Raw genomic sequence first — 27,014 nt, forward strand, 5'->3', positions numbered from 1 at the left:
ACTTCCAAGAGAGCAAGAGTCATGTGTGCCGTTCACTGTTTTAATCCCCAGCCCCCGGCACATTTCCTGGTATATGGCTGATGCTCAATTAATAATTATTGAATGAATGAATGAATGAACGAAGGAGAACTGGGAGTAAGACCACAGGGTGACTTTAGAAGGATAGTGGCAGAAGATGATGAAATATTTGAACTGCCCAGGATCCGTGAAGAGAGGGAGCTGGGAACCCTCAGAGTCAAAATGGTAAAACCAGTTGAGAGCTGAGCCTCAAATACTGTTGAACTGTCGTCCATCCCTGAACGGTCCCTAAACCTGGTAAAGGACGGGAAAGAAAATATCTTTATTTTAAAGATATGTTTTCTGAATCCAGGGCCAAGAAAGAAAAATATTTTCAGGTACATTTCCTTTTATCAGGCAATGAAAACCACATCCATTTCCCTTTTACTTCTTTGCTGAGAAACTCTCAACTCCAGCTGAGCCTCAGCTGTAAATGCAGGTGCGAATATCTTTCTCGTCCGAGTGTAGTGAAGATTAAGTGTTATAACAGATGACAAGAGCACCACAGACTTGGTTACATGGGCAGAGCTCAATGAGTGCAGCTTCCTTAAATGTCCCAGAGACCCTTTACAGTCCTGGAGTCTAGAAATCTGACCAGCTTGTATGGATGCTGGCATCCTGGTCATGTGATAGTAGCATACCACACAACGGTAAACGGCTGAAAACTCTGGAGCCGGATGGCCAGGGTTTGAGTCCTGGCTCTGTCACTTAGCTGTTTGCTTGCTTCTTCATCTATAAAATAGGGACATTATTCGTATTTACCTCACAGGGCTGTGAAAAACAAATGAGTTAATAAATGTAAAGGGCTTGGTGTACATTCCCAGCACATAGTGAGCATAGAGTACACGTTAACTCTTTTAATGTTGTGATCAACATAGAGCCTTCAGAGCTGGCATGGAACAGTGACTAAAAGCCCTGAGTCCCGGCGACAAGCTGCCTGGTTCACATCTTAGGTCACTTCCTAGGTAGCTTCCTAGGTTCCCTTGTGAACTCAGGCAAATTAGTGTCTCTGAGCTTAAATTTCCTTATTGCTAAAATGAGAGTACTAATAGCACCCACGGTAGAAGGTTTTGTGAGGTTAAATTAAACAACTGATCTGACACTTAAAACAGAATCTGGCACATAACTGAACACTCAATAAGTATTGGCCCTTCTTCTCATGATGAAAAAGTGCCTACCTCAAGGTGTTTGCCATCCAGTAGGAGAGGGAGAGAGATGTAACAAATAATTACAAAGTAAATGCTAAGTGCTCATAGAACATGACTGTGCTGTGTAATAGGAATATGAAACGGACTCGTTTTTGTGGAATGTTAAGCAAAGTATCACCTAATTGATAGAGTTAACAAAATATCCTTACTCGGGTATACTACAGTCACTTAATTACCCTGATTGCAATAACAAATATTGACAGAGAAGAGGACACCCCACTAGACAAAATAAACATTCTCTTAATGGATGGCTTTGTTTGGGTCATAAATGACTTAGATGAATTTCATTTATTCTAGGTTTCGTAAAAGATTGTTCGATTGTGGTAATAAAGGTGACTCTGGCTCTTACTTCATACAGGCAGAAAGTACGCTAATCAAGTTTGCAAATCACAACAGGCCCCCTGTAAATGTGCTATTTTCACAGCTCACTGCACGCGTCTTCTACGAGCACCTGGGGATTCTCTGTGTATTTTTGTCCTCCAGAGAAAATCACAGCCATTGTCTCAGGCTGTATCTAAATAGGTTGCATATGCCCAAGAGTTCTGTGCTATTTCTTCACGCTCATCAATCCCATTTGCCTACTCTGGTCCTTTGGTTCTTTCCATTTTGATTTTTTCCTGTAACTATGTAGAGAAAGATCAAAGAGTGGATACCCACTTTGTACGAGCACGTTATTGGGATGTAAGTCAGGAATGTTTAAACGGAAGTTGTCAAAGCCAGAGCAAGCCTGGTACCTGCTGGGATCTCACAGTAGTGATTCAGGGTTGTTGTTACATAAAGTAATGATTACTGCACCTGGTTCTGTAGATTTGCTGATACGTAGAACATTCTGGTTAATGGAATTCTGAGCAATTGAAAATATAAAACACTGTGCCTGGTTTCTCTATTGTTCTGCTTGTTCCTTAGCTTTTTTGTTGTTTTTCAGGTCAGATTTGGTTTGAAATATTTTTTCTTTACCCTCTCTTCCCTTAGAGAGGAATGTAAAAATGTATAGTTACTGTCCAGGTGGCTGATAAAAGGTATAATATCGAACCAAATCACACAAAAGTTCTCTTCTCTATGAGATAACAGAGCAGTTTGAAGACTTTATGTCCCAGAAACATCTTGCCAGAGCTGAAGGATTATTCCCACTGTGAATAACGGCCTGAATCTTAGGGAAGAAAAAATTTACTTTCTTAAAGAGCTTAACATTAGTCCTTTTTGGCTTATTCATGAAAAGAGGTCTTGAGAACATGCTTGTTCTCAAGCTTAAGTAACAGTGAAGAATAAAGAAGTCACATGGTAGTAATTTGACCATAGTATTAGAGTCTTCTGCCATCCTGCTGGCCTGCTCTTCTCCACTGGCTTCCATATCAGGGTCCGTGTGGTCTTAGACACCTGCCAGCAGTTGCAGCCCGACAGCCTCCTGGGCGCAAATGCAGTAGAGTTTCAGGCTTCTTATTGGCCTGAGTTGAGTCACGTGGTTAGGTTGGGAGACCATCCCACCAGACCTAGGGATAGATGGCTTGTTCTTCCCTGAGCCTTAGGACTGACCACTGAGGAAGGGTGTCTTCCATGGGAAATTCAGGGAGTTATTAACAAGCAGTCCAAAAAGATAAAATGGTATAGTAGGCACTCATAACACAACAAATGTCATCTGTTGATAAGTGATAACATTCCCTTGATAATCAGTTAACATGTACTGGGCACTTACTGTTTCCAAGCAATGTTTTATGAGTATATTGGCTCTCAAAAGAAAATAATTTTCTGTGTTTCTCTGTTTTACAAGAATCATTAGAATTAGATAGAATTTCAGATTTTTTTCCTCCTACTCTTAATTCAGACCCATACTTAAAAACTCAATATACTTGACAAAAAAATTAAAATCATAAAATATTCGAGCTGGAAAGAGTGTGGAGTTTTACAATAGAGATAAGTATCATTAGAGGTAGTAAAACGTAGTGCAGGATTCTCCAAGCCATTTTGACCAATGTCTTCTATGAATAAAAAATTGTTGAATATGTGTGTGTATTACTAATAAACTACATTCCTCTACTACTCTATTAATACACTGTATATATTATAAAAAGTACCCCAAAAGTAGAAATTACAGAAGAATATTTTGAAGATGAAATAGATGATATTGTATAATGTCTTCCTAACCAGGATGGTTTCATGTTACCATTTGCCCAATCTTCACTTCTGAAGATTAACACTAACAATAGAGGATGAAAATCCACAGTCCAGATATTCTTTTGATAATTTCAAATATTTTGGCCACTTATTCCCAGTATTGCTTAATAGGCTTTCACAGAAACCATGTAATGGTTAACCAAAATAATAGCAATGGCTAACCAAAAGCTAGTAATAAACCTGGGGAAGGGGCAGGTCCGCCATTTTCTCTTTTACATGTGCCTGAATTGTTAGTGTTTGCCTCAGTCTGCTGTTTTGTTTTGCTTTTTTTCTTACAAGATTCGTTAGAAACCACTGTCCATTCTGTGAGTATTACCTTAATCAAAACAAAAAGTGTTAAATCCGTAAAGCCCCTTGGCTGGGCACTCCTCATCTGGGCTGGGAGCAACGATCCTCCGTTGAGGACCACCCGCTCTTTCTCAGGTCCCTTCCCACATCTTGAGTGCTCGCTTACGGCTCAGTGAAGGACAAGCATCGATCTGTGTACTAAATATTTACAAGGCTGATTTTTTTCTCGTTTTTTAGATAAAGATAAAAACAAGTGCTGATGTTTTCCCTCCTCGACCTATGAACTGCCTGGACAGTCTGGATTAGAGCCATCCCATGTGGGAGACCAATGGCGAGTGGTACAGAAGGAGGACAGGCAGACACAGTGCATGTTCTGGTCCTGCCTGAAGCCCACGGGGTAACCTCAGTCTATTTGCTCATCAGTAAAATGAGGATTGTGGAGTCATCCACATGGAATTTCTGTGATGATTATATGAGATAATTATTTCACTGCTGAGAAATCTTTTCTGAAGGGGAATTAAGGTGTCTTAATTAGGATCTTGTGTGGTCTGAAGTTAGACTGCCTGAGCTGGCCACGTCAAGGCCAGGTCTACAGTCTGCCACTCGGATAACCTTGGGCAGGTTACTTGTGCTCTCCAGGCCCCTCTCCTCTCTTGTTAGATGGTAGAATAATGTTAGTGGCACAATCTCCTAGGGAGGTTTCAAGGATGAAATCAAATAACATTTGTAAAGCTCTTAGCACAGTGTCTGATATGAGGGAATCCTTTATACGTGCTAGGTCCTGTTTTCATGGTTATCCTAAGGATCAATTCAGAAAAAATAAAAATCTTTACTGACAGCCATTTTCATTCAAAATGAATATAACTATATAGCTCTTTGGTAAAAAAATATACATATGTATACTTATATATCAAATATGTTCTTACAATTAGTATATTCTCACAATTTAGACTAACTACTCCATCATAGAGAACAGCAGTTACAAGGTGAAGTCTGGGCCTCCTGGGGTTCTCCAACACCCTTTCAGAAGGGCTGAGAAGCCAAAAGCATTTTCATAATGATACTAAGGAGTTGCTTCCCTTTTTCACTCTCATTCTTTCATGAGTTTACAGTGGGGTTTTCCAGAGGCTGCGTATGTGATATTGCAACGGACCAAGTGAAGAAGCAAGTTTTAGAATCCAGTTGTCATCTATCGTGGTGGTTGCAAAGGGACCCAGAAATGTGCAATATCTCGCCTAAGGTCACAGCCCATTAGTGATGGAGCTGGAATACCAAATGGAGTCTTCCTCCTCCAAATTTTTATCTGAGGGTGAGATTTCAGATATAAAGATTCTAGAGCTTCTCAAGATTCTCTTCCTGTCTTACAATTCCTCTGAAAGGTAACAGAAATAAAAGAAAAAAATCATTATGGTCATCATGAAACATGTGTTTATAAAACTGTTATTCCAGCTGAATCTTATCATGAATCTCATCTTATCATTGTCCATTTGAACTAGATCTTATAAGATCTGCCAAACAGAGGCACATTAATGTTTTTCCTGTTGTAAACTGTGCAACTTAAGGACATCATTATTCCTCATATTTTGTAGGTCCCCTTACAGAATTGCTCAACCTAGAATCTGTATTTTCCCCACAAAACGTCTTATACAAATATCACCTCACTCCATTCCATCTACACTGCCAACCTAAATAAAGAGGTAAACTGAGGCAATCTCAAATTACCAGAAATTGAGTTGATTCGGGAATAGCAGAGGAATCGCAAATTGGGAAGCACAAAGCACAGCAAGCTACAGGCGAATCCATTGAAGGTTTGGGGTGGGCTGTATTTTTGGACAAGGAATGCAAAGATGGCAAAGTCCAGCCAGAGTCTAAACAGTAAGTTTATCGGCTTGAGGACGGGGAGAGATTCTTGACGGATGTGACTTAGTCAGGAGACAACTTCTGGTTTTCCGTAATTCAGTCATTTACTTGAAATCATTCTCTCAGTTCTTAAGTTTTGTTCTCCTGAGGTGCGGTGTGAGGTTCTCCATTTCATGTCCTCTGGCTCCATTTTAGATTGACATCCTTTCGCAACATCCGATGATATTCAGACCTTTTTTTTTGAGAGAGAGACAGATTGTTAAATATATCCCAGAGGAACAATGGCGTATTTTTTCCCTTCTTCAACTTTCATCCACAAGTAATAGAAGCTGACTGTAACCCCATCAGCCAGCTAAAATTAACAGCAAAAGAATCTTCATTCTGATTGTAATCTCTAGATGCTTAAAAGTGCACACCGGGAGTTAGTCACTCAATTCTGTTTGAAATCAACTTTTCAAGGTGACTTGTGACCGACCGTGTTTACCTCAGGCTGGTGGTGGGTGGAAGGGGAATAATTTTCTTATTTTGCTAGTTTTTCTTTAATAATAGTAGAAATCAAGTATGACTTTTCACTGTCCCCTTATCTAGCTCCCACAAATTCTCAAGATATTTCAATAATAACAGCTGTCAGTGTCACAGGAAATTTACAGGCAGCTAACAATTTAATAATGTTTTTGTCTTGCAAAAGTGATCTGTAGGCTTAATTTGCTCGCAGCCACAAAGTTAGCTAATGCTTTTGCTTGTCCCCTGTAGTTTTCTTGCAGGTTATAATTATTGCGATGATTTATAGAAAATATTTTTCAAGATGTAGGTTCCACACTTTTCATAAAGTCTTAAAGACAAAATTATCTGTCGTAGGGGAGGAAAAATAATTTTCCCTCTATTTCTCTGAGTTCTTGGCTGAGACCTCTCTGTAGTAAAAGACAGATTAACAGGAGAAAAAAAAACAGTTTTAATTATGTATATACATATGGGAACTCCACAAAGATATGAGACTCAAAGGGCAGCCAAACAGTTGAGGCTTATCCACCATCCTGAGCTAAGGAAAGGGATGGGGTCTGGGACTTCAAAGCGAGGAGAGCAATTAACCGGGGGGTGAGAAGAGGAAATGTTTGGTAAACACAGGCTGCCCTGCCATGCAGAAAAGTCTCTCGGGTGCAAAGTTTCTCTCAGGTCGTAGCTCTCTTTCTTCTCCTTTCCAATGTAAATTCCCATTATAATGTAGATTTCCCTTACAAAAAGGCAACTTTTACTCTGTTTTCTGAGCTCCTCCAATGTCTGCAGTTTCTTAAAAATAATAAACTCAAAATAATCCTTATGCCAAGGAGGCCACAGTTTGGGGCGGCACATCCTGCTCCCCTTCACTGTGCAGTCTGCAGTTTAGCACCGGGGGTACCAGAGCTCAGATAGCCTGTGTCATCTCAGTTCCACTGGCCTCTGTGCGATCTCAAGCAGGTCACCCCACTGCCCTCAGACTACAAGCTACAAATTAGGCTCCTAAGTGGTTCCCACATCCTCTACTATGCAGATTAAATAAGGCCAGGTTTGTTAATGCTGAGTACAATTTTCAACACCCACTTAGCACTACATAACATTGTAGCCATTTTTATGATTTCCTAGGATATGGGGATGAGCGCAGAGAGAGAGACAGGACAGCAAGAGGCTGAAGAGAGAGAGAAAGTTTAACACGACAAGGGAGAAAACAATAAAAGTTTTTTAAAAGAGGTAGTTGGATAAACATAGGACTAGGAAAAAAAGTCGTTTGTGACAATTGAGAAAAAATTATTTAATGAAAAGGTTAAAGCTGTTGCCAAAACATATATTGGGTTCAGAAGCCAAGTCAAAGATTTCTTGTCAAAACGGTACTGTTTGGGCAAGCACAGATAAAATAATTTAGATCTATATTTTTCCATGCAGTCTAGAAGCACCAATTGCTTCTGAAGCGTTGGGTTTCCTGGCAGCTGGGAAGGGTGAGAAGCTCCTGGTCTCTGCCTGGAGGCTTGGCCATGGGGTGTTTGTCTCTCTGGCTTGGTGGAAGGTCCCAACCCTACACTCTTTCAGAAACACTGAAGCTATTTTGCAATTATGATAATGAAGCTGTAACAGATTCTTTACCCTAATCTCTGCCCAGAGAAGAACATAATTTCTAGGTGCTTCAGCAAACAATCTTGCTCTAAGTCATCTTGCTCGTATCACCACCTCCCAAAACATGTTCTTAATAATCAGGATGTTTTTCTGAGTCCTGATAAATACCAGGGCATCTACTGCTCTTCGAAGAAAGGAAAAAGAAAATCGTTCCCGTGGGATTCTGTATTTCAGTCTTGAACACCTTGGGAGAAAGAATGCAATATTGAAGTTTGAAGTATATTTAGATAAACTCCTGTGATTTTATACATTCTGTAAGTAAAATTTACAACAAAAAAGTCCCCCAAATAAGAAATCTGTCTGACAGTGTAGGGGAGGAAGACATTTCCTCTCCCTCTCCGGGTTCTTCTGGCCGGAGAATGAATTAAATTCACATGAGATGGAAAAACAGGAGAAAATTAAACAAAGCTTTATAACACGTATACATGGGAGAGGCTCAGGCAAACTGAGCAACTCTCCAAAATGGCTGAAGCCACCACCTTAAATATCTTCAGCTAAAGACAAAGGAGGATGTTGGGGGTGGAGGGGGAGTCCATCATGGGAGATTATCACACAAGTACAGTAAACAAGATGCAGGTTTAAGTCCTTGCCTTTGGCATTGATTAAGAGTTTCTAGAGATAAGGGCATCCCCCCTTCTTCCTGGTACAGAGAGGGAGACAGCTTTACAGATGGACATTGCCTTTACAATGTAAATGTCTCTTAAGAAAGGGCAAGCAAATACTACTTTTTTGAGTTGCTTTCCTGTCTGCAGTTTATTAAAAGTAACCAGTCCCGAATAATCCTCATGCCAAAGAGACGTATCTTGGGGTGGCCAATTCCAGTCCCCCACAACAGTCTTACATTGGGATATTGGAGGAGCAGAAAGGATTTGCTCTTACATTTGGGGTTAATACCACAGTTAAAATATAACACATAAATTTACTCTTTCTGAAATTATCCTTACGTCCTGCTGTCTATTGATATTCCAGGTGGATGGGCAATGAAACTCTCCTGTCTTTAAATTCTTCATTGTAAAATGGCTTTAGCCTCATTTTCTGCCTCCTCTATTAAATAAGGCATTCGGTTGGGAGTTCTACCCTTTGGCTGCATGCAACTCTGGGCTGAATTACAATTGGGAGCAACTGCTGTGTAAAATCAGCTAAGTTGGCTTCTCACTGTCATCTGGGTGCCTTAAAGATAAACCAAGGAAGGCCTTATTTGAGCTTAGAAAACTCTCCGCGAAGACTTGTTTTTCCTGGAAAAGAATAGTAAAGGAAACCAAAATGTTTCCTGTGAAAATCTGATCACCAGACAGCCATTTTTCAGTGATGAGTAACCTGGGATCCCTCCATGACACCTCAGCCATTTTTAAGGAAGAGATGGGTCAGAAAACATGCATTTACTGCTCTTTCATGAACATTGACTTGTGCAATTTGGCTCAAACTCTAAAAAGAGTAATTTAAGATGAAGAAGATATGGTAAATATGCCAACTCTGGCTGAGGAGTCACCCAGTAACATGTCAGTGCTTATGGTGTAACGTGTCTCAACTCCCAGATTTAGTCGTGCTTAGCTGGAGATTTACAGGGACGGATTCTGTTCTGATTTAGGCCTCAGAGGGCTTTTAGAATCCCTTTGTGTATGATTATAAAGCACCCACTCATTTATTCAACAAAATTGAGTGCCCACCCTGTGCCCAACGCTGTTCTAGATGTATTGAATGCTGGCTCCCCGAATATCGCCAGCACAGCCTGTGGACAAGACCAAGCTGAGTTTTTTGAGTTTATTGATAGGGGGACCACCAGCTCAACAGAACTGCGGTAGCGTCTCTAATGAGGAAGGAAGGTTGGAATTTATGGAGAATTGGTAGTTTGCTTTAAGGCAGGTATTTCAGTGGGGAGAAGGCTTGATTAGGATTGGGGAAAGGTCATAATATTACAATTTAGAATTGATGGAAAGAGCAAGGTGAGGATTTTTGAGGCAAGGGATTCAAAGAATCTTCATCAGTTAACTGTCTTTTTGTGTTTTCTATTGAAGAGTTGATAGGTCTTTCTGGAAGTTAATGTAATAAACAGGCAAGTTAGGTGCCCAGAGCAAGCGTCTCCTGGAATGGAAAAGGTCTGCTCATGAAGACAATGGAGTGGTAAAGTCATGCTACTGAGTCAGGAAGCTGTGTGTGGGAGTAAGGATGGGGATAGGTAATTCCCTGGAACTTGAGATCCACCTGTAGATAAAATTCTTGCATTTGTGGAGTTTACATTCTAGAAATTTCAATCAACTTCAGATTGTGAACAAAAATGAATCATGTAAATTATAAGCCAGTTGTTAGTTTATTCTTTCATAGTTTAAATTTAGAATTAGCCATACACTATTTCCTCATTGGCTCACTTGGTAAGGCTTTTTGAACTCTTCCAAATTCTCGCCTTGGACTGGGTGTGATGGTGAGACTCTGACCTCAAGAATTTCTCTGTCTAGTGGGTGACACCAACTAGTAAATAGATGCCTATAAAAATAAGCTAGTAACTGATTCCTAAGACAGAATTCTCTATCCAATAAAATTAGTATTTGTTCTCTACTTAACAAAATACTTCCTTTACAATGGCAATACATGGAAAGGAAAAGGGAAAAGAGGAAAGGTGAATCCACAGGCTGCTTGGAAACTGGGTCCAAGATTGTTCAATCTGCTTCAAAGGGACTCTGCCTTTGAATAAGACCCAGGATCATTGCATTTACTTGTTCTTATGACTAAGCATGAAGAAACTGCTGCTCTGTTTCTTCCTCCACTTCCCCACCCTGCTCTCTTGTTCTACAGATGGTTTCAACACTTAATTAGGCATTACAAACATCACAGGACTTGAGCAGCCTGGCAGCCAGGGTGAAGTGACTAGCCAAAGGGCAGCCAGAAGGCGGGAGGTGAGTTTAACTGGAGAGGGCATGCCCTGCCGGAGGGTATTCACATTGCCGTGGGGGAAAAGGCGCAGACCAAGGACAGGTCTGTAGTCCTGATTCAGTTTGCCTATGGCCAGCTTCTCAGCCCTGATTCCAACAGATACATATCATAAACTAGGGCTTTACTCTCAGCCGGCTGGGATCTTGGGACCGTGTCTTGGTAGATGGAAAGCTGTCATGCCTCTCCCTGCTCCACCAGGGACTAGACCATCAGCAATCCTTCTTTCTTTTTCAGAAATTCCACCCATGCAGGGAGATCTCAAAAAATGATGCAAGTAAAAGTGTTATGGGTTTTGATTTTACATAAGGCTTAATGCAATAATCGTTTCGCTAGGAGCAACCTTTGTTTAGAGAAAAGAGATAAATCAACTTTTATGGTTTAAATTACTGGTCACTATGCTATAATTAAGATATATTTAATTCTTATGCATCTTGTTGAATGTGTATATTCCAAATGTCATTCTAACTTCAAGATCCTTTGTGCATATCGTAAAACCTAAAAAGAATAGATCTGTGTTCATAAATTGTTAAAACTGAAAGGGATGTTAATACCCATCTAACAGCTCTAATCCCCCATGTTTCATGAATGAACCAGCCACAGAGATGAGTCTGTTCAGTCCAAGTCACAAAGTGTGTATCAGGTGGAGCCGAAGCCGGCCCCTAGGGTCTCTGCCAATTTAGGGACCTTTTCTTCTGAGGAAGCAGCAGGAGACAAAGGAGCTAGAACTGTCTCTTTTTTTAATTTGCTTTTTAAAATTAGCAAAGTAATATACACAAGTTGAAAACAAATAACACAGAAATCTGTAAAGCAGAACGTCAAAGCCTTGAGCTGCCCTTTTCTCACTCCCAGCTGTCTTCTTGTGGATCTGTTTTCACGCACATAGAAACATACACAATATGTGTATACTGATTTGATTTTTGTTTGTTGTTACCAAAATGGGATTAAACCTTTGCAATTTAATTTTTTTCAATAATATATCATGCGCATCCTTCCATGTCCAGACTACTTATTATTTCTTTCTCTGCAGAGCCTTCCATGGTGGGTGGGCTGTGACTTATTTTCAGCATTCCCTTATTGATGGCTTGCACAACAATGTTTCAGTGAACATCTTTTCCTAGGAACAATCAGAAAATATTAGCAGGTGTGCTAATACTTCTATAGAAGAGATTCCTAAATACAGAATTTCTGGGCCAAAGGGTTTTGCCATTTTAAATTTGGGGTTAAATTTTGATAGATTTGCCATCCAAAAAACAGTTTCCACACCAGCCACAGTGAACATGAGAGCTCTCTCCAGCACTGTGAAGGAAGGCATTTTCCTGGCTCTTCTGTGCTTACAGAGGGCAAGGTCCTGGATGTAACAGGAGCTCAACTAAGCGTAAAGGGAGGAATTCATTGAGGCACATTTGAGGTGGGAGAGTCGGCCTTAGAGAGGTCTGTTGCTGGGGGTTTGAATGCCACCAGAGTGCCCTCTAGCTCCCCTCCATGTCTTTCTGCATGCTGCCTTAGCTTGGCCACTTCTCCATGAGCCCTCCCCTGAGTTTCTAGGAAACGACATGCTTCCCATCTTACATCCTAACAGTTCCGTGGTCCAGGGGGAAAAGAGGCTCTTTTCTCCTAACTTTAGTTTGAAAGGCCCTAGGGAAGATTCTGATTGGCTGGCTTGCATCACATGATCGTCACGTGGCACAATGTGGGGGAGGGAAGTGCTATGACGGGATCAGTTGGAAGCTGTGCCCTGCCCCCTCCTTTGCTTGACACCCTCAGAAGGGGGAAAATAAGTGTTGGACTCAGATAGATAAATAGATGCACAGGCAGACAGACGGATAGATAGATATAGAAAGATATATCTCACCCTGTATGTATGTATATATGTGTGTGTGTGTTTGTATGCGTTAATGTGGTGTATGTATCCATGACTGAATTTAGTGGGTACCTACAATTCATTTGTATGCGTCTGAGATCATGGTTCAGATTTTTACGTGTTAAATAGTTTTGAAGTTGTTCAGATGTTTAAAGAACCACCATGGACTACATCTCTTAGCCTAGAATGACTGTGTTCTCTAAAGGTTTGTTATAAGTTTAGAGTAAAGAAAAACTGCATATTCATGTTACAAAGCTTTTTATTATATCCCCACAGAACACATCTGAGCTATAAAAAACTGTAAAATTCCAGTAATGATAAAATTCATCATAAATACCTTTTTCTTTCAGCCTTACTTCAGTGCTTTCCTAACACTTTTTGACAGCAAAAATCCAGGGTTTTACTAAGTTGTGGTTCTGGCACAGTTAATCAAAATTAGTTATTAGCCTCTAATCAGTCAATAAAGACTCATAAGATAGGAGCACGAATGCAAAGAGTCATGATGGTTAATTCTCTTTTCAACCCCGGGTGGAAGCTGACCGCCTGTTCTGACCCCAGGACTCCCAGATCTGTGTGGTGCGTCCACTTTGACTCTTCAGTGTGTGCATGTGGGAAGTCCCATAGCGCAGTGGACATGGCAGGGACTCTTAATCTGGACTGCGGGGGTTTGAATTCCGGCTATGATACTCACTAGCTGTGCGACCTTGACTGAACTATTTAACTCCCGCGTCTCAGTTCCACCATCTGTAAGATGGGAATAAGAATGTTATTTCCCTCAGAAATATCGTAAGGACTGAATGGCTCTGTATGTGTGAAGTGCCATGTATATAATAAGCAAGCAACCAGTGATTACTGTTTTCATTATTATGTCCGGCAAGCTTACACCACAGTCTCTATAAGCATAAAATTGAGCTTTAATTATCTACCCGTAAAGGTCTTGTCAGGATTAATGAGATTGTGTTTGTGAATTCTTATTATAAACTATTATAGAAAGAAATAGTTATCATTAATTGAATACTGACCATGTACCAAGCACTGTGCTAAGTTTTCCCATGTGTTATCTCGTTCACTCCTTACTATGACCCTATGATCCCATGTTAAAAATACAGAACTGGAGGCACAGAGAAGTTAAATTACTAGCCCAATGTTACAAAGCTAGTGAATGGTAGGACTTGAATTTGAACCCAGACATCTAATTCCAGAGCATACGTGCTTAATCCATCTCGCTGTGATGCCTCCATGGAAAAACACCGCTAAGGGCAACCATAAGCAAAGTCCTTTCATTTATTTTTGCAGTTGCCTAGGTGGCCTTCAGAGGCCTTCATCCAGGGCAGCAGAGGGACGAGGGGTGGGACAACAGCAGCAGACTGCGTTTGCTTTGTGGCGCTGCCTCTTACTAGTTGTGCAACCTTGAGTCAGTTGTGTGAAACTCCACCAGGGCTTGTTTGTGAGGACACCCCCACAAATTCCCTAAACTGAGTATGGTTTACATCCCAAGCTTCCTTCACGCAATGTTGGGCACTCTACAGGACCGAGCACGGAGAGTGCTGTGCTAGAACGTGGGCAGTTTGGGCATGGGTGGCAGGGCGCCTTGGAGGGGGAGGGGAGCCGGGGGGCACCAGGGCTGTGGAGGGGAAGGGCGAGGGATTCTGGTGCTCAGTTAACTTAATCCAGTAAATCCACTCAACAGGCCCACGAGGAAGATATTACTGTTCCGATAGTACCAGCAGAAGAACAGATATCTCTAAAACCAATTGCAGTGTTCCAGGACTGAAATAGCTTTAAATAGCAAAGCAAACGGATGAAGTATGTCCAACAGGACAAAGAGCAGAAAGAAAATCTGCTGCTTAGTAGCTCGTTGCCACGGCCGACGCAGAGGATACGTCTGATCGCCTCTCCCTCTAGGTGTTGCCTGTCAGCTTCTCTGCTCCATCTTGAGTGCTCAACCCAACTGCCCTAGCTCAGGGAACTCCGGTGGCAGCCTCATAGGGCAACCAGCCTGTCTGGAGGTCCTGCCTCTGGTGTGCCAGGGCGTCATGACTGCTGCCACTTCAGATCCTCCCCCGTGGTGAACGGCTGCCCCACACCTGAGGGACCAACAGCTAGCAAGACAAGACCATCCCTTCATCACTGTTTCCACTAGTCCTTCCACCTCTGTGGTAGCCCTGTTCCCTGTTTATCTGAATCGAAGAACAAGTAATTATAGTCCTTTTCAAACATCTCTCCCCCTAGATGGTCTCTACGAACATTGTGCCATTCTAATTTCATCAGAAGCGTTTAATCGGTCTGTTTTAAGATGGTGAATGGCACGTAGGTATTTATAAGTATCCCTGAAAATAAAAAATGGGACGTACCACTTTATTTTATTTGTACAATATAGTTTCCAGCTTAGTATTTGTTAGTATTTTGTTTATCTTATTTTTAAATAGGTGATCACTCACATGGTTCAAAATCCAAGAGGCACAGAGGGTATATATAAGAGAAATGCGGCCGCACATTGTGCCTGGCGACCAGGTTCTCTTTCCTAGAGGGTCTCAAAGTTTTCAGTGTCTCACGTATCAGTCTAAACATATTTTAGGTTGATACAAACACGTAACTAACACCAAAGAGAGGAGAATCAGGCTGCATCTTTTCAAGGGAAGACTGTCAAAGAATTTCTGCGCATACTTTGAAACAATCCTACATATATAAGCTATTTTTGTTAGCATAAATTTAGTACCAAAAAAATCCTATTCTTCTACTTAATTTGTTTTACTTAGTATATTTTGGAGATCATTCCAAATCAACATATGGAGAGATTCCTTTGTTTTTTTTGTTTTGTTTTGTTTTGTTTTAGTTGCCTAGTAGTTCCTTGTAATGATAGATAGACCATAATTTATTTAACCAGGCTCTTACTGATGTGCAATTGTTACCTCTAATCTTACATTCTTAAAAATCTTATTTCTCACATGCAAATATGTCTGTAAAGTAAATTGCTTGAAGTAGAATTGCTGGATCAAAAGTTCTGTGCATTTGTGATTTTGTTATATATTGCAATATTTCCCTTCATAGAGGATTTTCTGAGTTATACTGCAGACAAGCAGGCTGCGGTAAGAGAAGCACCATTTAGATGAAAAAACATCTTCTCTGCGTCTCAGTTCAAAGGATCTGAAATTGCCGTCATTATCTTCTTCCATGATGACACTGGAGTAAAAACACAAGATGATGAATTACCTTCATGTATTTTTCTGTTATAAGCCAAGCCTAGAGTTAGAACTCTGCAAGGAAATCATTGGAAGGAAGCATAGATGAGTAAACTCCCCCACGCGGGAGGCAAACCTGCCCCTGACATTTGTAGATCCAACACGTCACCCACCCCCACACGCCTTCCACGCCGCCAGCCGTAATAGCAGCAGCGAAGGTTCCTTCGGCGGCAAAGATGGAATATGCAATCACGCGCTGATCCACGCGTTTAAGACAGGTCTATTTCTACCGGGTGCCTGTGACACACACCCTCAGGCAACTCAGAGTCAGGTTGCTACATTTACAGACGAAGACCAACGTCAAGTGAAACCCCAGCATGGATTAAGGAAGCAGAAGAAGGCTACTATAGAAAGAAAAGACAGGGCCCAACTAGAAGGACCTGCAACTAAGATATACAACTGTGTACAGGGGGAGTTTGGGGAGATAAAGCAGAAAAAAAAAAAAAAAAAAGATTGGCAACAGTTATTAGCCTAGGTGCCAATCTTTAAAAAAAAAAAAAAAAAGGGAGAAAAGACATTCCAGTTCTTGGAAGCCTGGTGATTCTAGCAGATGGAGGAGTTTCTTTGTCCTGGCAAACTTACAGCACAGCTGTTCAGCGTACAGGTTTAGGATTAAAATCTTGACTCTGTATATCTCACTATTTCGGTTTCCTCATCTGTAAAATGCAAATAGTAGCAGTAACTCTCTCATGGGTTATGGTGAAGATTAAGCAGAGTGACATGCAAAATTCTTAGGATAGTGATTTCCACACTTGTAGCGTTAGCTTTCTAATATTATGATATTATTATAATTAACATTATATTCTTCTATACCATTTTTAATACAATTTTAATGCCTCAATAATATTAGGAATATTGTATTAATGATAATATTGTTACCCAACTCCCTATTTGTGGTATTGGTTATCCATTGCTGCATAACAAAGTACCCTAAAACCTCGTGATCTAAAACATTTATTTTATCTATGTTTTAGAGATTTGCACCTGAGCTAACATCTGTTATCAATCTTCTTTCTTCTTCTTCTTCTTCTTCTTCTCCCCAAAGCCCCCCATTACATGGTTGTATATCCTAGTTGTGAGTGCCTCTGGTTCTGCTATGTGGGACGCCACCTCAGCATGATCCAAACCTGCGAAACCCTGGGCCACAGAAGTGGAGCGTAGGAACTTAACCACTCGGCCACAGGGCCAGCCCCACCACATTTGTTATCTCAACTTCTCTAGGTCAGGAATCTGGGGATGGTTTAGCTCTGCTTCAGGGTCTCTCTTGAGGCTGAAATTAAGGTGCTTGCCGGGGCTGCAGTCATCTCAAGCTTCAACTGGGGAAAGATGGACTCCCAAGCCTGCTCACATGGTCGTTGGCAGGATTCTTCTCCTTGTAAGCTGTTGACAGGCTGCCCTCAGTTCTTTGTCACAGGGACTTCATGAACATGGGAGTTTTCTTCTTCAAGGTGAGCAAGTTGCGACGGCAAGAGAAAGAAAATGCCAGGAAGACAGATTGTAACCTGTTTTTCTAATTTAACCTCAGAAGTAACATCCCATCACTTCTGCCACATTCTGTTGATTAGAAACAAGTTACTAGGTCCAGCCTACAAGTAAGAGGAGGGGATGAACAAGGGAGCGAACCCTGCCCAGAGCATCATTAGGAGTGCGTGTGGAAGCAGCCTTCCCCAATAGTTCTGCCTAAGATTTTGTGGCTTGGGAGAAAGATAAAATAGATATTTACAAGATGGATATTTATCTATCTGAGTTAAAGACCATACTGATTATAGATTATGTGATGGTTTGCAATGAAGATAGACAGTTTGCCTAATTTTCTTTACAGTAAAAAAAATAAATAAATTTCAAGATAACAGTAAAACAGAGCACACTTGAAACTGATCCAGATCTGTGTGAAGACTATGATGTAGATGTCGGCTTAGCTAAACCACATAACTGCATAAGTACTTTCCATTCTCAAGAGCACTATGATTTAGTTAATTGCCAGCAGGATGGGGCCAGATCACTCCTGCGAGAGAAAAGAAGACATTTTCTAAAAAGTTGAAGATGCTTTCAATTTGAGCAAATAAAAGGCAACACGACTAAATCAATTTCAGCTGACTACTTGCCACGCTTTTGATTTTTGGAACTCTACCAGGAGACGGCACCCATTTACTCAGTGCAGGGAAGATTCAATGAATGGTTTTGATACAGTGAAGACCTCTGAAAAAGAGAAAATAAAATTCCTACTTTATTTCTTACACCAAAACAAAATTTCAAATGGTTCTAATATTTTAATGCAAATAAGTAAGTAAATTCACCAAGTTACAAGGGAAAATGGTTTTCTAGCTTTGGGGTAGAGAATATATCCCTGTGTATGAACTAAACTCAGAATTCATAAAATAAAAGAATCATAATTTTAATACATACAAGTTAGAATTTCTCCATCACCAAAAAAATGGTAAAAGTAAAGGCATAACGTTAAATGATACAGGTCAAGCTGGAACAAGTATTTGCAACATGTGTTATGGTCAAGTTGATAATTTCCTGAATATATAAACTCTTCTACAAATCAATAAGAAAAAGAACAAAAAGAAAATGGTCAAAGCATATTTAAAAAATGATTTTGTAAAAAATATAAATGACTTTCAAACGAGAAAGTATTCTGAGCCTCGTTTGTAGTAAAATAAATACACATTAAAATTACAAGGAGGTACTAATTTTCAGCTATTCAACTGCAAAATTCCTGGATTTGGGGCAAGTACAGAAAAATAAACACTCCAAAATTGCTGGTAGGATAATAAATTGGCACAACATTTTTAAAGGACAATTTGTCAATATCTATCCCAATTTTAAGTACACATTCCTGTCAACTCACCAATTTCTCTTCTAAGAATTTGTTCCACACACCTAGATATGCACAAAGGAGTATATTCCAAGATATGTGTTGAAGTGTTATTTAAAACACAAATAAACTCTTAAATCAATGAGACATAAAAAAAATTATAACACATCTTTATAATGGAATATTATTTGGCCACTAAAAAGAATGAGAGAAATCTCAATAAACAAATAAAGAATGATCTCCATGACATAGTGTTAATTTTTTAAAAATTAAAGTATAAGACAGTATGTATAGTATGCTTTAATTCCTGTTTGAAAGGTAATAAAAAAGATACATGAACACACACGTATGTTTGTATATGCATAGACTATCTCTGGGCTGATACACAGAAATGGATATCAGTGGTTTGCTTTTCACCATATATGTTTATGCTTTGTTTATTTTTATACATTTCCTATCCAAAATATATATATACATATAAATCACCTCAAAAATTTAAGAATTGTGATACCGACAAACAGAATCAATATCATGGCAAGTCCAAGCCAATACTGAAATTCCTTAAAATTTAGATTTTTGTTGGGTTTGTTGTTCTTAGTGCCATCCAGCCGATTCCGACTCAAGACAACATTGTGTACAGCAGAGCGGACACTGCCTGGTCTTTGCGCCATCCTCTCCCCTTCCAGGGCTGTATCAGACAATGCTCCACTGCTATTCATAGGGTTTTCATGGGCAATTTGTCGGGAAGTGAGTGGCCAGGTCCTTCTTCCTAGTCAATCTTAGTCTGGAAACTCCACTGAAACGTGTCCACCCTGGGTGACCCTGCTGATATTTGAAACACTAGTGGCATAGATTTCAACATGTTGGGAACACCCAGCCACCACAGTGTGACAACTGACAGACAGGTGGTCTGGTGTCTTGACTGGGAGGCAAAGCCGGGGTGTGTCTGTGAGAGTGCCAGATCTTAACCAGTAGACCACCAGGGCTGCCTAAACTTAGTTTAGACACCTTTAAAAGAATGATGGTTTAGATACACAGTCTCACGTTTAGCTTTGTTGGAATTTGGTGATGAATTCTGAACCAAATTAAAATAATAAAGTCAGAACATTTAGTAGAATCATTTAATTAATCCTTCTACTAAAGCTAATTTTTTTACATTATTTTAAAATTAATTTATTCATTTTTTTTCAATTAACATCTATTGCACACTCATCATGGACCCGGCAGAGTGCTGGAGGATAAAAGAGATTAAAATGCAGTGCTTGTCACAGAGAGAATTTCTCTGGTCAAATAGAAAACGGAATTTATGTGCCTGTTTTGGTGTTTATTACAGTGTGCGTTTGGTCTCTTTGGGTCATAGTCCACTCACAATTAACTATCACTTATTGAATAACAAAATAAATACTGATAGGAATGAATTATAACTCATAGAATAAAATAAACATCCATAAATCTAGACTAACAGAGATAATTGACTAAACAAATAAACGGAGAAGGGATGGCTCTTTCTCGCAGTTGTAGCCCAATTAATAATGTAGAGTGAAGGATGCAACTAGAACATGGCCATTAGGCAAACAGCACAAAAGTAACTGTTGCAGACAAAAGTTGTGGACGCATGCTAAAGCTTGTGAGGAAAGCTATGACGAGAAACATATTTGCACAGTCTCCAAATATTTCTAAACAAGGTACTTATTAATCACGAAGGGAAACACAGTAACTTTACACTAAGAAACCATAACAAAAAGATTAAAGTTAATGTCACCAATAAGAAGACCTGTCTATACTACACACCCCTGACACAGTACACCAAGAGGCACCCAGCACCTCTTCTGTGATGATCTTGCCCCAAATGCGTAACCCCAGTCTGACCATGACAAGCATCTGACAAATACAAATTGAAGGTCATTCTACAAAATAACTAATTGGTATCTTTTTAAAAACTGTCAGACATGAAAGACAAAGAAAAACAGAGAACCGTCACAGACTGGAAGTGCCACGGAGACATGGCCACTGAATAAAGGTGTGCATCCTGGATTGGATTCTGGAATAGAAATAGAACGTGAGTGTGAAACTGAGGAACTTTTAATTAAAAGTCTGCAGATCAGCTAACGGTGTTGTATTTGGTTAACAGTATTAGTTTCCTGGTTTCAGTAACTGTAGCATGGCCGTGTAAGTTTGATGAAAGTGGGGGAAGGCTGTACAAGAACTCTCTGTGCTATTTTCGGAGCTTTTGTGTAAGTCTAAAAGTATTTCAAACTTAAAAAAGTAGGGGAATGTCATTCCTTACTGCAGGTTTAGTCACTTCAGAGGACTTGAATAATTGTCAGAGCAACCTCGTTATTTCTATTGTAGGGAAAATCTTATTTAGGTCAAATAGGCTGAGCCCAGTTTAAGGAAAAACACTTTTAAACTTTGGGTAGCTCATTGCCTTGGGGAATATTTGATGTATTCGAAAGGGTGCTTTACCACATTACTAACTGAACCTTGGGATTTACCCATAAACAAACACTCTCTAAAGACAAAAGACTAACCTTGGGAGAAAAAATGCTAATGTTTATCTTTGCCGTGTCTCCAGATTTCTCTCTCCCTCAGACCACACGTGGCTAGACTCTCGCCACAGTCCCAGGCCGGTTTACAAGGGCAAGAAAGGGCTCATCCTGGAGAGTGACAGGTGAGACTCACAAGCAGGGCGTAAGGATGGCTCTCAGTAGCTACTGTCTATGATAAAACCATGTTAAACCATTCACTCATTCTTTTAGCACTAGACTATGAGCTCTTCTTGCATCCAGGAGCTTCAGGGCAATAGGGAAAAAAGTAAAAACTATTTGTGATTTTGATTGTTTATTATCTAATTTGAGAGCGGGAAAACACACACACGTGAAATGACTTAAGAATTAAACACAAAACAGTAGGTTTCCAGAACCCTTAGTTAGCTGTTTTTCAGTTTCCCTTATAGGAGAATGACAAAAGGCAACAAAACAAAATGGGAGAGTTAGGGGGAGAGCTGGGGTGGGGGGACTTGCATAGCACCTGGCTGTCAAGGCCTCCTGGGCCTGCAGCAGGCTTCCCATCTCCTCTGCTGTCACTCCCCTCCAGGCTTGCCGTGCCCAACCCCGCTGGCCTCCTGGCTCGTCTTCAGACACCACCACAAGCTCTAGAAGCGCAGAAGTTCGCACCTCAGGATGCCCACACTTGTTCCCTCTCCCTGCATCGCCCTTCCCTCGTATATATACATGCTCATCCCTTCTTACTTCAGGTCTCTGCTCAAATGACACCTCCCTGAGGCCTCCCCTGAACACCTAGTGTCAAACAGCCAGCTCCCCATCACCCCCGAACCCCCTCTCCCCTTCCTCGGCTCTATTTTTCTGCATGGCTCTTCCCATCATTGAACACACTGTGCATTTGCTGTATTTGTTTATTGCCTAATACCCCCACCTCCCCAGAAAGTGAACCCCATGAGAGCAGGAACACTGTCATTTTCACTGATGCATCCCAGGGCCTAGAAAGTCCTGGCATATAGCAACTGCTCAGTAGTTGTTGAATGAAGGGATGGACATGCTCCTTGAGTTGTTTCAGTATTCTATAACCTATACTTAGGAAAACCGTCTGTTTCTCTCCTGAGGCACTTACTGTGTTCTGCTCCACACAAGCATTACTTTACGTGAGGATTATACTCCCCTGTTGGACTGCGAGCTTTCTTAAGCCAGAGCCTTAAGGTTTCTTAAGGCAGAGACTATTCATCACTAAGGGCCTAGTACATAGTAAACATTGAAAGAGTGAATCAATTTGACCTTAATGATCCAGTGCCATAAAGCATGGCAAGACCCAAAATCCCCAAAATAAGAGTCAAGCCATTCATTATATTTTGTTTACTAAGGCAAAAACAAAACAAAACAAAACTATTATATCCTAGAAATGTTTCTACAAGAGGACAACGAAAAGGGTGTTTTGTTGAGGCTTCATTTCACTATGAAATCCAATTAGCCGGTTCAATGCCTTTTTTGAACATTCTGACTTCGCGGAGATAAAGGCTCATTGGAAAAAAAGGAATGAATCTTATTTTCATTAAAACAAGGAAATGCAACAAAATACACAAATGAGTGCCAAACACATTAAAGATATTCAATTGAAAATAAGCACCAACTCCTCTGGGCGCAGAAAGAAGCTTTGCCTCATTCAGCACGGTGGTGTGTAGGCATTAGGATTTCCAGCTTCCTGTAAAATTGGTGAGTGTATTTGCACTGATTTATATTAGTCCTGGTCTACAAAAATTCAGCAGAAGGGTGATAAGTGCAATGACTAGGGGCTTGAACTCGGCCTTGGTGGGCCAAAATGGACAGGGTAAGTAGAGTAACAGCAGAGCTTGGAGAGGCCCAGGACAGGAAATTCTGGATGGGCAGGTGATGCTTAGCGGAGTCTGACAGAAGGAATAAAGAAGAGACGTGGGAATGCAGCATCAGAAGTCCAAGTGAAGATGGGCGTTTCAGCACTTTTTGCTGAGATGGGCAGAGCAGAGGAGCAGGGAGTTCAGATCCAGCCATCAAGAACGCGTCTTTTGTCCCCAGGATGATTGTTTCCAACGTTAAACTTTAGAGCAAGATGAATCTTTAGTCAGAGAGAAAATTAGCCTGTGCCTCAGCAATCCACCCAGTGCCCCAGGCATGGACAGATAAGGTGGTTGGGAATTTGGTCATAAAGAGCAGTAAAGTAAGAGCCAATTTCTTAGTAATTGTACCTAAGGGCAGATTTGACGTGAGGACTCAAGGCCATTAACTGAGAAGAATAATTGATCTCATTGGATGGAAAAGTGTCAATGGGCAGATAAAGGCTGGATGGCCCCTGGTCAGGGAGAGGTGGATGGTGTGGGGCTGGGAATCTGCTCTTCAAGGAGAAAGCAGAGAAATGCAAAACTGAAATGGAGGTCTTTTCCTCCTCCTCCTCATGGACTGCACCTTCCTCACCAGAGGGATTAGTGTTAGTTTCATTTATCTTGTATACTAAAGACCTTTGTTACTATCTATCTCTGGGAGAAGCAAAATGGGATAGGAGCCTGGACACTGGAATTCTTTTCCCAGCACTTGGTTTCTTCATTTTTAACGGGTAGACATTGGAGCCGATATGGAGAACCCACTAAGCCAGGAAATGAAAGATTTGAGGTGGAATTATTGCAACAGACTGTGCATTTAAATAATTATACAGTGCTCTGCTTTACTTACACATTGCCCACAGAGACTATGTAATGTCATCTGTTATGAGAAAAATGCCCCTTCTCCCACAACAGGGTGGTTACAGAGTTCTGGAAATAAACTCTGAATCAATATGAGGGGAGAAGAAGAGACAGGAAAGCGGAGATATTGAAATCAGATGGAAATATAAGATCTTAGGTATGTAATTTTTATGGTCTTTTTAAATAAAAGAGCTATTGTAAAGAAATGTGCTATCTCCAGGGGTGAACATAGCTAGAATTCTGTTTCTGGCTCATAATCAATTGAGTATAAGTGCTAGAGTGTGTTGAGACTAAAAATTCAAGAATAGAGGACCAAAGTAGGGATAAAGGTGAAGGAAACACTGAAAAAAATAAGTAAAAAGAAGAGGAGGCAGAGAGAGCCCAGGAGAGTGCACTAAGGGGCAAGACCAAGCCCAGGTGGACTCAAGAGGCCATGACACAAGCAAGGACGGTTCTGAGCCAGTGAGCCCGCAGACGGCCCATAACAAGACTGTTTATAGCCTGAGCTCAACTCACACAGATAACTTGTGGTAACTTGTGAGTGATCCAAACACAGATCAGTGATGCTCTGAGAGCCCCTCACATTGCAGAATCCCTAAATTGTGTGGCAAACTCTGTTTGGGGGCTGGATCGTAGTGAACTAAAGTGTAGATCATATACACCCTGTAATGAAATAAAGACTTCACAGTATTAATAGCTATTTCCTGCTCGAAATTATAAGCAAGAAGACTTTACTGAAACTATTTCCAATTGTTTCCTTTTGTCATTCGTAATGCCTGGTTATGTTCTGTCTTTTTCAAAGCACATTAGAAGAAATAAGAAACGGCTAATAACCGATAAAAAATTCTGCTATATTTGCAAGTTTCTTGAGGCAAAATCTGTGTTTTACTCACCTCTTCTATACCTCCGTGTCTACTTCGGTGCTAGGCACATAGGAGAACTTACAAAATGACTGACTAATTTACTTTTAGTTAAGGAAACAGAAATCGTGTTACGTCCATGCCGTGGTGTTCTCAGGGGTAGTTATGAGAGCCAATTCGCGTCTCGCAACTAAAATTCCTGTCCCTGGATCCACACTCTTCTTGAAAGCACGAATTATTAAAATTCCAGATTAAAACATTTACTTTAATAGTTTTAAATGAATAGATTAGTTCAGGAATTTGAATTCTTTTGCAATTAAAGTTTCCTTTTTTATTTCTTATATTCATATTAAGAAAGAGAACTAAATCCTAGTGCTTAAATAGTTTTAAAAAGTACACTTCTAAAACCATAAGAAATTTGTTTTTGTAGCTTTTAATCTCATTTCCTCCTCCAATCATAAGAAGAGTATTATGATTAAATATTTTGTTAGTCCTGCTTTCTACACCACCAGCTCCCCGGGTTTTGACTCATCTCTTTCATTCAAGTACTTCTTCTTTTCCAATATTTTTTGTTAATTTAACTAGGAGTATTTACTGATAATCATCATGTGATTTTATTTATCTTTTCCATCCTTTTTCCTTATCAAAATTAGTCTTTGGTGCATCAATTAGTTATTATTTTTAACTGTTGCTTTACAAAAACAAATCTTGCCTTTCTCCAAAGATCTGGCACGCTAAAAGTATAACCACTAATTTCCTGATTCATGGAGCTGTGATTTATGTCCTGTTTCTTCACAAGGATGAACATGTGTTGAAATAGTAGCTCTTTGGAATCTCTCTTTATAAGGTAATATGACCCGCTCGTACTCTTTGACTAGAGTCTGACTCATTAAGCTCACTGATTTCTTCACTTCTAAAAATCTCTCTATTGATCACGTTAGCATCATCCTAACTCTGAAACTATATGTGTTTCCATTTTAAAAGACAAATGTATTTTAGAAAAAAGGAGTAGACACAATTCTTAAATTTATCTATGTTAAAAGAGCATAGAAATGTGAGGAAAAGAAATGGTGAGTCATGGGCCGCTGTTCTCATGAAGTCGTTTATGTGGACCACAAAAATAGTGACTTCTCAGTCCAGTGAATTCTGAACACCCTGATATTGTTCTCATTTCACACTTTAAAGCAGGTGCTTAACATTGTTATTACAACAGATTGAATTATTTCATACGTATTTAGCATTCATTAGCTTTAAACTCTTAGAATCTAATTGGTAATTTTCTACTGAAACTGAGTAAATATATATATCACTATATATATATATGTCACTCAAATAAATTGAATGAAAGAAGATCATTTTTAAGTACTTGGAAGAAATTAATACTTGATTTTTTATGTAAAAGTGAAATAATCTACTTGATACAATGACGAATTTTCACGAGGTTGCTTATAATTAAATAGTAGCAAATAAGTCATCTTCTTTGTCAAATACACTGCATGATTTCTTAAATTTGTCCAGTTTTGAGACAATACTACTACTAAAAGGTGGAATTTCAATCTATTTACTATTGAAACTGTGTGCGAGTTCTAATAATATAATGGAAGATGGAGCTTTTTCCAAGTTTATGTTCCAGTGTCTCAGGATGATGTACTATATAGCAACTCTGGAGTCCTGTCTAAACCCTTTCCCCCATCTTACAAACCGTGGGACCTGAAACATTTTGCTTACTCTCTCTATGATTCAGTTTCCTCATTTTTAAAACGAGATGAAAATAGTGCTGCCTCCTTGGGTCATGGAAGGTGTTAGATGAGTCAGTAATTGTCCTATAAGTCTGACATACAGCAAAGACTCAGTAAATGGTTGGTGAAGTGGCATCAGCATTGTAACCAGCAGAACTTTACGTTATATATCCTAACTAGCATTCAACCAACAAAAAATATCCTGTGTGTTTCACTTCCTTGACAAACCATCAGGGGCTCGTTACAGAGCCTCAGCGTCATATCCTCTTTGTTCTTTTAAACAAACACTGTGACTTACCATATTTTCAAATGTATATTATTAGTTTTCACTTTAAAAGTTATTTACTTGTGAGCACAAGGCCCTCCCTCTCCTGGAGATCATGGCTCAATTCCCAGAAAACGATTCCCATGACAAATATGTGTGTGTTCATTGTAGGAGGAGGGGTTGGACCTGCGAACACTGAGGCATAAAGACAGCCTATAATTCTCAAGTATCAGGAACACGGTGGGATGACCCCTAACTCCTGACCGGCGAGAGTTCTCCTTCCTTATTGAAATATTCTTCTCATAAACAGCAAAATTTTGATTTTTAAAATTTAAGTCTGT

Source organism: Equus asinus, chromosome 12 (genome assembly GCF_041296235.1).
Source record: "Equus asinus isolate D_3611 breed Donkey chromosome 12, EquAss-T2T_v2, whole genome shotgun sequence".
Taxonomy (NCBI): domain Eukaryota; kingdom Metazoa; phylum Chordata; class Mammalia; order Perissodactyla; family Equidae; genus Equus; species Equus asinus.